The sequence below is a fragment of the Hyperolius riggenbachi genome, chromosome 10, assembly GCF_040937935.1.
Source record: "Hyperolius riggenbachi isolate aHypRig1 chromosome 10, aHypRig1.pri, whole genome shotgun sequence".
In the NCBI taxonomy this organism is placed as follows: Eukaryota; Metazoa; Chordata; class Amphibia; order Anura; family Hyperoliidae; genus Hyperolius; species Hyperolius riggenbachi.
In genome coordinates, this window is record NC_090655.1 from 261984265 (window position 1) to 262001396 (window position 17132).

The 17132-nt window shown below is 43.3% G+C and overlaps 1 protein-coding gene across 1 annotated transcript in view; it reads left to right on the forward strand.

Annotated features, from left to right (window-relative positions):
- LOC137537148 (uncharacterized) overlaps positions 1–17132 on the forward strand; it is a 205310-nt gene that overhangs the window by 19684 nt on the left and 168494 nt on the right. The gene's annotated exons all lie outside the window — the stretch shown is intronic.

The window sequence follows — 17132 nt, forward strand, 5'->3', positions numbered from 1 at the left end:
AGAGGAAGTGGGTAGACTAAATTATAGCACTGTTATTACACGGTTGCACTGAAGTTGGTAATCCATGAAGTAAAATATGATAGTTTAATACAGCACTTTGTACATGTCTGGCTATTTGGTATCCGCAATTTCTTATTACTTTTTTGCCTTTTGTTCTATCTTATTATTGTATCTTGCATACAAGAACCCCATTTCACGCTACACTCTTTATCAAAGTATTTTCATAGAAATTATACTAGGCATTTTTCGGCCTCCGCGGGCAAGAAACATAGAGGCGTGGCTACAGTTATACATAACTCCCTACCTATCAAGAATACCCCTGACACGGAAGGGAGATTTTCTATTATACAAGGTTCCTTGCACAACCAAGGAGATATGTTTGGTTAATCTCTCCACACCTCCAGAGCAAGTTTCTCAGGCTCTCAACAAATTGTCTGATCTCCTATTAAACCTTAAATTTGATACATTGATAACGGTGGGGAATTTCAATACTGTGGTTAATAATGTGCTGGACAGATCTAATCTTAGATCATACGCCTCTAATAGACCCGCTGTAGCTGTTTTGAATTCTCTCATGGCTCTCCACACTCATGGCGGGCGTTTTGAGGGAATGTGCGGGGTTACACGGATTATTCAGCTGTTCACAATTCTTATTCCCGATTAGACTTTATTATGGTCAGTGCTGGATTTCTGGGTAATTTAGTGTACTCGGGCCACGTTGCATGTGCATGGTCTGACCATGATATGGTCCTAGCTTGTTTTAGAACTACTATGCCTGAATCTTAAAGATCGTCTTGGAGACTCAATCAGGGCCTTACTCACAAACCTGACCGTCAAGGCCTCGGTTTTAAATACAATGCCAAATGACTTTGCAGATAATGTTTCCCCTAGCACATTATGGCTGGCCCATAAGGCCGTAAATAGAGGAGAACTGATGAGACAAGGGGCTATTTTGACAAAGAAAGACTCCACTGTTGAACAGAATCTTAAACATAAGATACAATCCTTAGCCAAACAAGCCATATCTCACACAGCGACCACAGTGAAACCCGGGTTTATTTCAGGTTGGGAAGCTGACGTGGGAACAAATTTGGTGATGGAATGATCGGCATTGTTGTACCATCCTAACCATGAGTAGTATGTACTACTCCATGCTGGAGACTTCTTTCCGCCTGTTGCACCGTTCCTAAATAACTCCATTAAAGATAATATGTACTCTAAAATTCTTACAATAAAAAGCATACCATTCTATTCATTGTGTTCTGTGCTGTTTCTGCCACTCCCTGCTGCAATCCTGGCTTGTAATTGCCAGTTTTAGGCAGTGTTTACAAACAAGACATGGCATGTGATAGGCTTAGAGGAGCTCAGTGTGTGACTCATACAGAGCCTGCAGGGGGCCTGGAGAGGGTGTGTATAGCTTCTATCCTATCACAAGCAGAGTAGCACATTCCAGCCTGAGTGCCTGAGCCCGACAAAGCCGTCAGAGGAAAGATGATTAGATTATATAACAGAGAATACAGCCACTGTGCAACTAGGAAAGGCTGCAGTAAGCCAGACCATATTCGAACAGGTATAGGAACTTCTAGGATAGAAGAAATAAGGATGAACATTTGTTACAGAGTCTCTTTAAGGTTACACCAAATTAATTCTGCCAATCTAGCTACATGCATATTTGTTGGGCCTGTACCAAGGCTCTCGGGTTTTGGTTAGCAATTACTACTACTAGAACTAATGGCCACTATCCCTAGTAGCTTTCCTCTAGATCTCACCATCTATCTTTTGGGGAACAGGCCAAGGAAGATCTCCAGGCGTGGACACAGGCTGCTTCAAAGGGTTGCTGCCTTATCTAGATGTCATTTAGCACAGCACTGGAGGTCCTCCTATTTATCTGCTGTTTATCAGATGCTTCTTTCTGTTTTATTTGTTTACTCTGATGTTATATAGTGTGTTATTTTTTCATGTTCTTTATTGTGTATTTGAATACAAATGAAGCTTTATATACATAGTGTAATGTTTTGTTTCTTGTGAACACTGGATTGCCCCTTTGAGGGCTGCTTTTTGCATTTGTTTGGCTATGTGTTGTATATTATTGTGTATTTTACACAAATAAAAAACTAAAACATAGATTATGACCGAATACACTCTTGTTGGAAGCAGTAACGGGATACCTCTTATGGTTCAATTTAAATGTCATTTAAGCAGTGTTGCTCAAATATATAGTATGTGTATATGTTATGGCCAGAACCCGAAGTGGCAGTCCCACAGTGGCCAATACCCGCAATAAATTGATTCCTGGCAGCGCAGTTACTCTGTTACTGCTCTGGCTCCTCCCCTTGCCCGCCTCCTATTGACATCTGTCAGCCAGGGTCACGCATTCCCCCAAAGTCGTTTGTCACTGCAGGGATTCCTGCCATTCGTTCCTGCAGAAGCAATCTCTGCAGCGTTCCCGCTCTGCTTCCCTGCTGCAACCCATGACTCTGGAGCATGCGTGTGTCCCCAGCTGGCAATGCAGGAGGTGGGCAAGGGGAGGAGCCAGAGCAGTAACAGAATAACTGAGCCACCAGGAATCAATTCATTTCGAGTATTGGCCGCAGTGTGACGCCACTTCCGGTTTTGACCGGCCATAACCCGAAATGGCCAGACTTCGGGTTCTGGCCATAACCTATACATTGATGGCACCTTTTCACTCTGTTTCAACCTTTCTTGTTCCTAAAAACAGCCGTTCGCCTGCCATTTAAAGGACTACTGTATGGGGGTCGGGGGAAAATGAGTTGAACTTACCCGGGGCTTCGAATGGTCCCCCACAGACATCCTGCGCAGCCACTCACAGATGCTCCGGCCCCGCCTCCAGTTCATGTCTGGAATTTCCGACTTTAAAGTCTGAAAACCACTGTGCCTGCACGGCTGTGTCCTCGCTGCTGCTGACGTCACCAGGAGCGTACTGCACAGGCACACCTGGTGACGTCAACGGGAGGGAGAGCGCAGCTGCGCCGGTGCAGTGGTTTTCCCCCTACAGTAGTCCTTTGTCTATGGAGCCTGCTGCAAACGTCCGCTTCGCAAACATTTCTGGTGAGTTCGCAAACGCAAAATTTGATGTTCGCTACATTACTACCTACCATGGTGCAATGCAATGCACTGGAAGTGTCAGACTTGACGACAACAGCGCGTTATTGTCATGTAAGTCAATGGCACCACAGATATTTTAAACTTTTGTGATTGCAGCGCGCATGCACGGAAGCGTGTTTTTTCAAATCACTTCCGCGCAATTCTTACAGGACGCCCGAGGTGAAAATAAACAAATCAAATAAACAATGGTATCTATCCTCCTTCTCCTAAAATTTACTGCAGTTTAATTGTTTTTGCTCAATGACACACTCATTAAGGTATGCCAGAACTAAAATCTATGAACTAGTGACCCTTTTCATCTCTTTCCTGCTCTCAGAAGCCATTTTCTGCTAGGAAAGTGTTTTATGGCTGTAATTTCTTATCAGTGAGGGTCACACTGTAGTCTGACCCAGTCCTGACTCAGACCAGAACTGCCACTTACATACCTGATGTTTAACTCTTTCAGGCAGAGAAAGAAAAAGGAACCCAGCATAGTTATTTGTGTGCTTGGCCCTGTACATACACATGTCTATCTCATCATGTCACATGTCACCTCGTGTATCTTTTATTTTAGCCACAGGAAGTGAGCGCTGGAGAGCCATACTTATATCTTGGCTTGCAGCCTGATTAGAGATTACCAAGCATTGCCGTGGAAATCGCTAAAGGCTATTTTTAATGTTACAGTGCGATGCGATCATCTGATCACACTGCACGTAACACACACCTGTCAGTGTGAACCAGCCTAAAGGTTATTATGCTGTTACGTATCGTTTAGATGCAGAGAGGAGGCTCGGAGTTCAGGCCCGCTTTAACCACTTCTGTACCACAGTGTTTTTTGCTGATCGGTGCTGCGTGGGCTCTCCAGCCCGCAGCACCGATCAGCTGGCAGCCAGGGCGATCAGACTGCCACTCTTTTTTCCCCACTAGGGGGATGTCCTGCTGGGGGGGTCTGATCGCCGCCTGCTGCTTGCGCTTGCGGGGGGGGGCTCTTCAAAGCCCCCCTCCGCATTGCTTTCTGGCCTCCTTCCCCTTCCCTCCCTCTCCCTTCCTCTGTGAGCGGCGCAGGACGGATTTCCGTCCTGCGCCTGATGGGATAGGCTTTAGCCTATCAGATGCCGGCGATCCCCGGCCAATCAGAGGCCGGGGATCGTCGATCTCCTCTACGGCGCTGCTGCGCAGCAGCGCTGTATACATGTAAACACCGGGGAAGATCTTCCCCGTGTGTTTACATTTACCCTGCGAGCCGCCGATCGGCTCACAGGGTGTTCACGGAGACACCCTCCGTGAGCTGACATGGAACGGCCGCTCGTCCATGGAATCCACTTCAGGATTCAGGGGCGTACTTAAGCGTACGCAGAATCCTGAAGTGGTTAAAGTGTACCTGAGATAAAGAGGGTGAAAAATGTATACATACCTGGGGCTTCCTCCAGCCCCCTCCAGGCTTACTCGCTCACTTGCTAGATCTTCTGAAACTGGCCCAGAAAAGTCTTCCAGTTGTGCTTGGAGCGTGATGGGGCACATGCGCACAGGGCCGGTTTAAGCAACAATGGGGCCCCAGGGCAAAATAAACCTGGGCCCCTGCCCAACAGATGCCTTGAAGCAAAAATTGGCATTAAGGGACCTTTTTTGCAGCTGGTATAGTCAGGGTTTGAAGCCCCAATCAGTCGGAGCTCCACAATCTGGCTACCCCAGCCTGCATGGGGGACAAGGGGTTAAAAAATTTCAGGAGGGGGGACCCCACATAATTTTTTTAAAAAAAATTCCCACACTCTAAACATAAAAAAAAATTGGGAAAATAGGAAAAAAATGCCAGGGATCTTCATACAGCCATATTGCGGCTGTATAGCGATCCCTGGCCAAAGCGCTGCGGCTGCGTATGGACCCCCTGGAAACCCTGTCAGGAAATGTATTGCTCTTTCTTTTGATACATGTAAAGTTACACTACCGTTAGGTTTGCTACTAAAAGTGACATTTACCGCATTTAACAGTATACTTTTTTCCTTCGAAACTTTAAAATCGACTTTCTCAAAAACTATAAGGTCTTTTTGGAAAATAGTTTTTTCCTCTTATTCCCAATGATCTCCTTAACATGTCCTGCAAATTTAGGGTTTCTAGAATTTAAGGTGGATTTGCTATTAACCATTAAAGTCGGCTGGTTTTTAAATGTGTATTTTTTTCCTTTGAAACTTTAAAATCGATTTTCTCAAAAACTATAAGGTCGATTTGAAAAATTTTTTTCCTCTTGTAGCCACTGGGGGCCCCTACAAGCTCTGGGGCCCTGGGGCAGCTGCCTCCTTTGCCTCTATGGTAGCGCCGGCCCTGCATGCGCAGCTGGGCCACACATGCACAGTATGTCGTTGACCGGGGGTCTTTTCATGGACAATTTCAGACAAACCAGAAGGCAGAGGAGGATGGCGAGGGAGCGGGAAGCCTGGAGGGGGCTGGAAGAAGCCTCAGGTATGTATACATTTTCCCCCCGTTTTTGTCTCAGGTTTACCTTAACTAGTTTCATACCAGCAGTCTTTGGCCCTTAAAGCAGTAGGATTAGCCATACTATGCCAGGGAAAAAAACACATATATAAGTAGATAAATACTTGATCTACTTACATAACACATGTATTATACTGTCCACATTTTGATTTCAGTGAATTTTATATAGTAAATCAAGAGAATTCTGTTCCTGGTGGGAGCCATGCCTTTTGCCCATAGTTTGAGACTAAATCCTGATGCCATTTCTTCCCTTAACTTTTTTTTTACTTTCTCCTCCAATCGCTGACTCACCTCAGCCTTGCGTGTAAACAGGAGTGAGCAGAGGATAATGTTTCAGCTAGGCAGCAGTCTGCTCAGCCAATCAGTGAGAAGCAGGAAGGTGGGAGTGTCTTTGGGAATGGCACAGAAAAGAGCCTGGGGCACTGAGAAAATATAATAACAACAGAGAGATTCCTGAATAGATTGGAGAGCTTGTACTGCAGGGTGAGATTTCTGGCAGCATTTTAAACACACTGCAATGTTTAAATAGAATTTGGTTTTGTGACTGACAATCCCGCTTTAAAGACCAGAGACTACTAGTACCGCAAAACTGTGCCTCCTGATGAATCGACGCACATACCCACCACTCCAGCCGATTACACCGTTCCTCCATCACCACAGGCCCCTCTCTCTGCCATTGCTGTGACAGCAGAGTTCTGTGCCCTGGTCAGGAGCCACTTTCATTGGCTCCTCACCCTGTTAATCGATGTAAGCCAATGCGATTGGCTCACAGTGATCATGTGGTCAGGAGCCAATGAAATTGGCTCCTGACCGGCTCTGAGAGCTCTGCCCTCATATTGATTGGAGAGCGAGTGAGTTGCGGCAGGGATGAAGTGTCATGATCAGCATGATGTTGAAATCTATGTACTGTCAGAGCCGCGCAGCCACAAGCAGGGCGAGATTTCAACTGAGCTGGTCCAGAAGCGGTTAAGGAATAGCACTGCTGCTCAAGGCAATCTTATGCAAAATTTCCCAGCTTTATCAGAACTTCTATTCTGTATCAGATAATTAAAATTGTATTAGCCCTGCAGTGGAGCGCTCCCATACTTACTAACACATTTCACACACACACACACACATGCCCATCCATACATCGGAACCAGATAAGGGTCATTTATGGATCTTGTGATAGGTAAGTAGCATGCCACTGCCTCCAAGCGGGTAGCCAATGTAAACAAATGGTATAGTAATCATTTTATATCAGCTAAGCATTGCACTTGTGCAAGGGCAGACAGTGAAGGGAGTGCTCTAAGATGCAGGAGAACTTAGCCCCGCCCAATGAAATGTTTCGCCTGCCCCCTTGTGAGCTTCATCAGACTGCTTATTGTATTAGTCTGTCAGCCCAGTAGGAAAGTATGGGGAGAATTAGCAGTGAAGGAGAGAGAATTGCTGCGCCTGGGCATGTGCAGAAAGATGCACCCATCATTCATTACATTTCTTAATGAGTATCCCCCCAGCCCCCCCCCCCCCCCATTTGTAGGGAAGAGACTCCCATGCCACTTCTGTGTCAAATTGCAGATCTCTTCTAGCACCATTTATTCCTAAGATATCACATACAAACCAATCTAGGCATCTGCAATTTGGTGTGGCAGTAGCTTGGGGTTAGGAGGTCTGTAGGAACCGTGGTTGCAGAGATCCTGTGGGGACATAATTTATCAATCAAATATCTTCTAAATCTGCCAGAATAAAATACGTGGATAGGTGAGGCAGACAATTCATTTCCTGTTGGATAATATCATTTTTTGAGTTTGTTTATTGTAATGAAAAGCTATTTGTTATCATTGATTTTGAATACGAAGCCTTAAACCCTCATTTTTAGTTTTGTTTCATTATTTTCTTGTCTGCTATTGAAAGCTTGATATACTGTATACGTTTGTATTATATATTAGAAAGTGATGATGTTTCTCTATTTGCAGGGTGGACTCCCGGCATCAGGAACCTCTCAGAGACTCGTCTCTCTGTATCCACAGACTGTACAGCGGATGATGATGTCACTGGACAAGAGTCTCCTGCAGATATCCTGGTTACCCCAAATATTCCTCCAGACTCCCCTCACCTGTCTAACTCTGAGGAGACTCATACCCAGCACAGCTCTCCCCCTGCTGGAGGGTCTTATTCATGTTCCACATGTGGGAAAAGTTTTGTTCAGAGATCAAGTGTTGTCAGACATGAGAGATCTCACACTGGAGAAAAGCCTTATTAATGTGCTGAGTGTGGGAAATGTTTTGTACATAAATTGGAGCTTGTCAGACATGAGAGATCTCACACTGGCGAGACTCCCCATTTATGCACTGAGTGTGGGAAATGTTTTGCACGGAAATCACATCTTGCTATTCATGAGAGAACTCACACTGGTGAGAAACCCTTTTCATGTGCTGAGTGTGGGAAATGTTTTTCAAATAAATCAAATATTTCCTTTCATGAGAGATTGCACACTGGTGAGAAGCCCTATTCATGTGCTGAGTGTGGGAAGTGTTTTGTGCAAAAATCATATCTTGTCATACATAAGAGAATTCACACTGGAGAGAAGCCCTATTTGTGTGCTGAGTGTGGGAAATATTTTGTACAGAAATCACAGCTCACCTGTCATAAGAGATCTCACACTGGTGAGATGCCATATTCATGTGCTGTGTGTGGGAAATGTTTTGCCTATAAATCACATCTTGCTTATCATAAGAGATCTCACACTGGTGAGAAGCTTTATTCATGTACTGAGTGTGGGAAATGTTTTGCAAATAAATCAAATCTTTCCTGTCATGTGAGATCTCATACTGGTGAGAAGCCCTATTCTTGTGCTGAGTGTGGGAAATATTTTGTACAGAAATCACAGCTCATCAGTCATAAAAGGTCACACACTGGTGAGAAGCCCTTTTCATGTGCTGAGTGTAGGAAATGTTTTGTATGGAAATCAGAGCTTGTCAGACATGAGAGATCTCACACGGACACCCATGAGCACGGGATAGGGAACAGTAATCACTGGTCCCCACTGCCAACCCATAATTTTTAGCTAACGATGTAAGGCACTTTTTGATTGATACAATTGTGGATGGTTATTGGTTCTGTCTTAGATTGTTATTGGATCCTACTTATGTCTCTCCCTACCCTTCCCCCAACCTACCACCATTTCCATCCCCCCCCCCCCCCCCACACACACACACACACACACCTCTTCTGAGTAAGCTATACTTGCCTAACTCAAAACATAGATTATGACTGAATACAATCTTGCTGGGAGCAGTAACAGGACCTCTTATGGCTCAATGTAAATTGATGGCACCTTTTCACTTTGTTTGTACCTTTCTTTTTTCTTAAAAACTGAATAAAATCTTTTTACTGGAAAAAAAAAGGAATTCTCACACTGGTGAGAAGATCTGTTCGTGTGCTGAGTGTGGGAAATGTTTTGTGCAGAACTTATTTCCTGTCATACATGAGAGATCTCACACTGCTGAAAAGCCCTTTGCATGTGCTGAGTGTGGGAAATGTTTTGTGCAGAACTTATTTCCTGTCATACATGAGAGATCTCACACTGCTGAAAAGCCGTATTCATACACTTAGGCACATATGCAATTAACTTTTACTCCTGAGTTTTCTCCTAGGAGATAATTTTTTATTTTCTGTTTAGAATAACTTTTCAGGACTTTGCAATTGAAAAAAGACCAAAAAGTAAGTGAACAAGTACTAACAAAATTATTTTTTGTAGCTTTTTCTTGCTTGTTGGTGGTTCTAAAGTGAACCAGAGGTGAGAGTTATATGGAGGCTGCCATATTTATTTCCTGAAGCAATACCAGTTGCCTGGCTGTCCTGCTGATCCTCTGCCTCTAATACTTTCAGCCATAGCCCCTGAACAAGCAGCAGAAAAGATGTTTCTGATATTTTTGTCAGAACTGACAAGATTAGTTGCATGCTTGTTACTGGTCTAATTCAGACACTATTGCAGCCAAATTGATCAGCAGGAAACCAGGAAACTGGTAAAAGGAAATAAATATGGCAGCCTCCATATCACTCTCACCTAGGGTTCATTTTAAATGCATTTTAATGACAAGTTAGAAAATATTACCTGGGAGAAAACTGAGTAGAAAAAGTGAATTGCATATGGGCCTGAGTGTTGGAAATATTTTGTATAGAAATTAAACCTTGTTTCGCTTAAAAGATATCTCACTGGCGAGTGACTTTGTTTATGTTTTGAATGTGGGAAATGTTTTAGGCATAAGTTTTTTATTTTCCAGTATTTCTTTTATTTCTGGCAAAGTGCACAAGGAAACACTAAAACGAGTACAGTACAGGTAAATTATATTGCAAACTTCTGTCCAATCGGACCTGACCTATAACGTACTAAAAAGTGACAAAAATCCAGTCACCTGTCGTTATTACACGATTTCAGGCGAGTGAGTAATGTTAGGAAACTAGAGGAAATACTGACACCATGAGAGGTCAGATGAGCATGTTGCGGTTATGGTCAATAATGAAACACCACAATAAAATCTCTACCAGTCGATGGTCAGCATATGTATGCTCCGTATCTGGGAGGTCTTTGCTGATCCCCCGTTACCTGGTTCACACTATAAACTATGTGAGACCTGGTACAGGGTGTAGCTATTCACTTTAAGTTAGGGCGTACAATAAAAAACCTCGGTTAGCATAATATACAGACAATATATATGCTGCAATGATCCACAGTCGTGTTAGTGGTCTGCAGTTATATAGTCCTACATAGTAGTGATGCCAACACCCTTCACAGAAGGTAATAAGTATGCTGGGGAAAGACAAGGAGTGCTAAAGTTATATACAGTGATAGTGCAGATCAATGTAATAGTGATCAGTTATAGGTCAGGTCCGATCGGACAGAAGTTTGCAAAGTGCACAAGGAAGCATTTTTACACAGAATGACAAAGGACTCTTTCATGCTACTCAGTGAATTGGATTGTTAAAGCGTTAACGTCCCTGAACTGATGAATAAATATGGGCAAATATAGTACTAAGCCTAGTTACAACTTGCCTGTGCTCTCTTTCTATTTTTTCCATTACAATCTATATACAGTATATAAAATCGTATGTATGTATATATGTGCCGCAATCACTCAAACGCCCTAACCGATTTCAACAAAACTTGGTATACAGATCCCTTACTATCTGGGATGATATATTATGGGGGTCTTGCGTCCCCCCTGCACACCTGGGAGGAACTACAAACCAAATTTCACCCATTTATGTCAATGAAATAAATGTAAAAAGCTGCCATTCTTACAGTAATCAAGCCACAGTCCCCACACTTGGCACAGTTGGTCACTTGGTGACCAAGGTTAAAAATTCAGGAAAAGTAGGTGGAACATAAAACAGCCTATCAAATGTCAGCCATTCATTTTAAATGGGAAAATGTAAACTGCAGCCATTCTTTGAATGTTAATCGCAGGGTCTCAAACAGTTGGTCACTGGGTGACTGGGAATAATAGTCAGGAAAATGGGTGGAGCATACAACAGCCAATCAAAATTTACCTATTGATTTTCAAGGGGAATAGTTAAACTGCTGCCATTCTTTCACTGTTAATGGCAGAGGCCTCAAACCTGCTACAGTCAGTCATTATGTGACTGGGGTTCAAATTCACTAAAGGGGTGGAGCCACAAACAGCCTATATGATATCCTTGCTGGATAAACTGCTTCCATCCACACATTTTTGATGCCAGGAACCTGAAAGCTCACAAACTCAAACTTTGCACAGTTGGTCTCTGGGTGAATGCGATTAATATTTAGGAAAGTGGGTGGAGCCTACAACAGCCAATTAAAATTCACCTAATGATTTTCAAAGGGAATGTTTACATTGCTGCCTTTCTTACACTCTTAAAGCGGTATAAAACTCTGACATAATATTCAATAAAAACATGTTTTCCTACATTTTATATCCCATACAATTATCATATTTGCTTTTGTGCATAAGTAGTAGTATTCATTTAGAAATTACAAGTTCCCAAATTACAATTTGTTTTGCTCTGAGAGCTGCCATTGCATTTTAATCATAACTGGTGTATTTATATTGTAATGTACCCAGGAATGATTTCTGAGTTGCTGTCAGTGTTCTGGGGTGTCTGCATTGCCACAGAATGTTTACATTCCTCACTTGATACAATTACTGTAAGTAAACACAAGATAATGTTAAACACAAGGTAATTGCTAGTTCAGATGCGGGATGTCCCTGCAGGGAGCTTAAAGAGACTCTGTAACAAAATTTTCATCCTTATTTCTTCTATCGTATAAGTTCCTATGCCTGTTCTAATGTGGTGTGGCTTACTACAGCCTTTCCTACTTGCACAGTGACTGTATTATCTCTGGTATATGATCTAATCTTCTCTCCTCTGTCGGCTCTGTCGGGCTGAGGCACTCAGACTGGAATGTGCAGTGCTGCTTGTGATTGGATAGAAGCTATACACACCCTCTCCAGGCCCCCTGCAGGCTCTGTATGACTCACACACTCTGCTTATGTGAGCCTATCACAAGCTGGTTAGTTTTTTTGTAAACACTACCTAAAACTGGCAATTACAAGCCAGGTTTGCAGCAGAGAGTGGCAGAAACAGCACAGAGGGGCCCAGGAGAACATAATGAATAGAATGGTATGATTTTTGTTGTAAGAATTTTAGAGTACAGATTCTCTTTAAGTAAGTCCCGTATTTAACTAGTTGAATGCTAGTGGTAGTATATAATATGCTGTAAATAATATTTTAGAGCAAAGAAGAAATGCTGGGTTTCCTACCGCTTTAATGGCAGAGGTCTCAAGCCTGGTACAGTTGGTCATTGGGTGACGGGTTCAAATTCTGGAATGGGGGCAGAGCCACAAACAGCCAATCAGATTTGTTTAATTTCTATTGGAAAATACAAATTGATGATACCAAGGACCCCAAAGCTCACAACCTTGGTCATTAAGTGACTGCATGTCAAGGTCAGAAAAAGTGGGTGGAGCCAACAACTACATTTTACATGGGGAAGTATAAACTGCAGCCATTCTTACACAGTTAATGGCAGGGTTCTCAAATTGCCTACACAGTTGGTCACTGGGTGACTGGAGTTAACATTCAGGAATTCATCAAAATTCATCTATTGATTTTCTAGGGGAATATTTACATTGCTGCCATTCTTACACGGTTAATGGCAGAGGCCTCAAATCTGGTACAGACAGTCATTGGGTGACTGGGCTTAAAATTCTGAAAAAGGGGTGGGGCAACAAACAGATTTGTTTAAAGAGACACTGGAGTGGAAAAAATTATGATATAATGATTTGAATGTGTGTACAGCTAAGACATAAAACATTAGGAACAGAGACATAAGGCTAATATTGTTTCCAGTACAGGAAGAGTTTAGAAACTCCAGTTGTTATCTATGCAAAAGAGCCATTGAGCTCCACAGCTTTCAAAGTTGCAGAGAGCTCTGCCTTCTGAAGCTTATTATCTCAAGTGTCAGTCATTGTATTTTCTTTTTCTCTGCAGAGGACAGGTCAAAGGTTCGCTAGCCTGTTCTGTAAAATCATTCAGCAGGCTCAGTAGTGTGTAAACTGCCAATATTAGAGAATGATGCAATGTTACAAAAAAAAACAACTAAAAAACTATATAACTAAAGATAAAAATATGAGAATATTTTCTTTGCTACTAATGTTCTAGTAACTATTCGTACTACACATACAATTCATTATATCATAACTTTTTTTCACTTCAGTGTCTCTTTAATTTCAATAGTAAAATGCAAATTATTGATGTGAAGGACCCCAAAACTCATAAACTTGGTCATTGAGTAACTATATGTCAAGGTTAGAAAAATTGGGGGTAGTCAACAACTAACTTTTTTACATGGGATGCAGCCATTCTTACACTGTTAATGGCAGGGTTCTCAAACTTGATACAAGTTGGCCACTGGGTGACTGGGATTAATATTCAGAAACGTGGGCGAAGCCTACAACAGCCAATCAAAATTCACCTATTGATTTTCAAGGGGAATATTTACATTGCTGCCTTTCTTACACTCTTTACGGCAGAGGCCTCAAACCTGGTAAGGTCAGTTAATGGGTGACGGGTTCACATTCTGAAAAGGGGGAGAAGCCACAAACAGCCAATCAGATTTGGTTCATTTCAATAGGAAAATACAAAGTATTGATGTCAAGGACGCCAAAGCTCACAAACTTGGTCAATGAGTGTTTGAGTGTTGAGATTAGAAAAAGTGGGCAGAACCAACAGCAGCCAAATACATAGCTGGGCAACGCCGGGTCATCAGCTAGTGTTTATTAGAGATGTAGCGAACGGTTCCAGGCGAACTTTGGGGGTTCGCGTTCGCCTGGACCAAGCGAACTTTTGCGGAAGTTCGATTCGCCCCATAATGCACTAAGAGGGTCAACTTTGACCCTCTGCATCACAGTCAGCAGGCACATTGTAGCCATTCAGGCTACACTAAGCTCTGGAGCCCCCCCCCCCCTTATATAAGGCAGGCTCGCCGGCCATTACACTCACTCCTGTGCCTGCTAGAGACAGACTAGGGACAGCTGCTGCAGACTTGTTCTCCTAGGGAAAGATTAGTTAGGCTCTTGGCTTGCTCCTGGCTGATTGTTATTGCTAAAATAGCACCCCTCAACAGCTGTTTTGAGAGCTCTAATGCTTTCCTGATGTTTTTTTTTTTGTGTGTGTTGCTCACTGAATTATGCAGCCCTATCTGTTGCAGCTGGACCTTGGTAATTGTTATTACTGTGCCAGCCAGGCCCTGCCTAACTATCTATACTGGGACACCTACCTATGCCTACCTAACTACTGGGGCACCTACTTACCTATACGGGGACACCTACCTACCTACCTATACTAGGGGACCTACCTATGCCTACCTACCTATACTGGGTCTCCTACCTATGCCTAGCTAACTACTGGGTCTCCTACCTATGTCTAGCTAACTACTGAGACACCTACCTATGCCTAGCTACCTATACTGGGTCTCCTACCTATGCCTAGCTAACTACTGGTACACCTACCTATGCCTACCTACCTATACTGGGTCTCCTACCTATGTCTAGCTAACTACTGAGACACCTACCTATGCCTACCTACCTATACTGGGTCTCCTACCTATGCCTAGCTAACTACTGGGACACCTACCTATGCCTACCTACCTATACTGGGTTTCCTACCTATGCCTAGCTAACTACTGGGACACCTACCTATGCCTACCTACATACAAGAAGATAATAAGGTCGTTGCTTCATTGTGGACAGACCAAATTTGATCAGCTGGACAGTCACTGTTGTTCTATCATTGAGCTACCACAGCCCGGCCACCATATGGGCTTGAAAACAGCCACGGCCTACACTCTCGCCACGGTGCGCACCAGTCCAGCATGACTGTCACTACACAAACAGCTGTTTGCGGTGCGTTACACAGTGAGTTAGGTGTGTCAGTGTGAAGCAGAACTAATTACACTCCCTGATTGATGTATACACATGCAAGATGTTTGAAAGCACTTTAGGCCTGCAATTTAGCATTCAATGTGATTTCTGCCCTTAAAACGCTGCTTTGCGTCACATCCAGATTTTTCCCCGGGACTTTGGTCATGTATCCCACTCCGCTATGCCCCCCTCCAGGTGTTAGACCCCTTGAAACATCTTTTCCATCACTTTTGTGGCCAGCATAATTTTTTCTATTTTTCAAAGTTTGCATCCCCATTGAAGTCTATTGCGGTTCGCGAACTTTTCGGCGAACCGAACCTTCCGCGAAGGTTCGCGAACAGAGTTCGCGAACCGAAAATCGGAGGTTCGCCACATCTCTAGTGTTTATATAAAAGAAATTAATTTAGATGAGATCGCTAAATGTGCAATAAATGGACCATTGTCAATCTGTGGATTCAAAAGGCGACAAACACATCATGGTATTTAGGGCTGTAAGATTGAATGCTGATCTTACAAACAAAACCCAGCCCCGGGTTTCTCTGCCTGCCCATGGAGGGAGGCGGATAAAAGGATACACGAGGGAAGTTCACCTAACTGTGCTTTGAGAAAGCCGCGTGGGCGGGGTGAAACACTTCAGTGGGCGAGGTGTCATGCACGAGACCCGAGACACCTGGCGACACCTGGAAACTCCTCACGAGCAATGAAGTCAGTGGGACCAAGTATCTAGGTGACGCGCAGTGTCGGGCGGAGATCTGTATGCCAGAGCCTTGAGCATAGCTCCCTAAGGAAGAATCTTAGAAGCCGCATGGTCGTGAGTAGAGGAAAGGCAACCTCCTACATTGCCACACACAAATAGACGTTGGCGCAATAGGCACACAGGCTTAGCAGAGATTGCTGCAGTGACATGATTTGAATGGCTGAAAAGTTGGTTCTGATGTGTTGCAAATAACAGGACATGAAGCTCATGAAGTGATTGTCATGTTGAGAAGTAATATTTAACTGTAATATTGGCCTTAGGCTAGATGTTGATGAAGGAAATATTTGTGTAGGACGTTGGAGAACATTTGGAGGAAAATTAAAACTTATCAACCAGAGCTCAATTGCATGCCACACAATCATCTGGATGTGCATACAGCAGACCAAACTGTGTGAATGGTGTTGATGTGGATACCTCAGAGTGTGCATTGGGGGGGACCCACATGTCAATTATGATTGGGGGATCAAATCGATTTGCATAGGCGAGAGCTGGGCGATTGGAATTGGCCATATCCGTCACCTTGACAGTAGGATATTCTTAAGCAGCACCTGTGTATTTTATATATATTTTTAGGGGGGGTTTAAAGTGGGTTACTATTTTACCACATGCTGGATAATTTTGTATGCTACCAATAAAGTAATTTTTGAAAACATATGTAGAGACTTAGGTGTATGTTTTTGATGTAAGAATTTCTCCAGTAATTCTGCTTCCTCCTCCCAGTCTGGTGCAAGAAGCTGGCACTTCCTGTAACTATGGTGACACATCCATATGGCAGCTCTACATCTCCAGCAACTGCCTGGTGACAATAACAATAATTACTAATCATTATGAAATGGGATGCATCTGTAGATGAAGATGTTGTTCAGTGAAAAGTAGTAGTACTCAGAGGTACCTTAACCTACAGACCACCCAGACAGTGGCTTGGAGAGGATTTGATGGGGAAAGGCACAATCAATTACTGTTAGTCGAAGGGGGAAAAAAATCCTGTCCTGAAAGACTGTTGTAAGGGACTGGAGAGAAATAGCCTTCTGCTCTCTTCACAAATAGCCTTCTGCTAAATCACTGATGAATCATTCAGAGTTTGGATTTATAGACACTCCCTAAGAAGAAGGGGTCTGGTTTATAGCTGTTCTCTGCCCCTCCAACCTGAGCCTGAGTGCCTGTCAACTAAGGGTATGTAGAAAAAAAGTTTTCTTCTCTCACAAGTGTTCTAATGAATGCATCTGATAAGGATTCATAGAAAGACGTGAGACAGTCCCTCAGTGTACAGCGCCCTGCCCCCAAATGCTGTGAGTCTGCAGAGTGAGACAAACAAACAGTAAACTTTGCAGACAGTC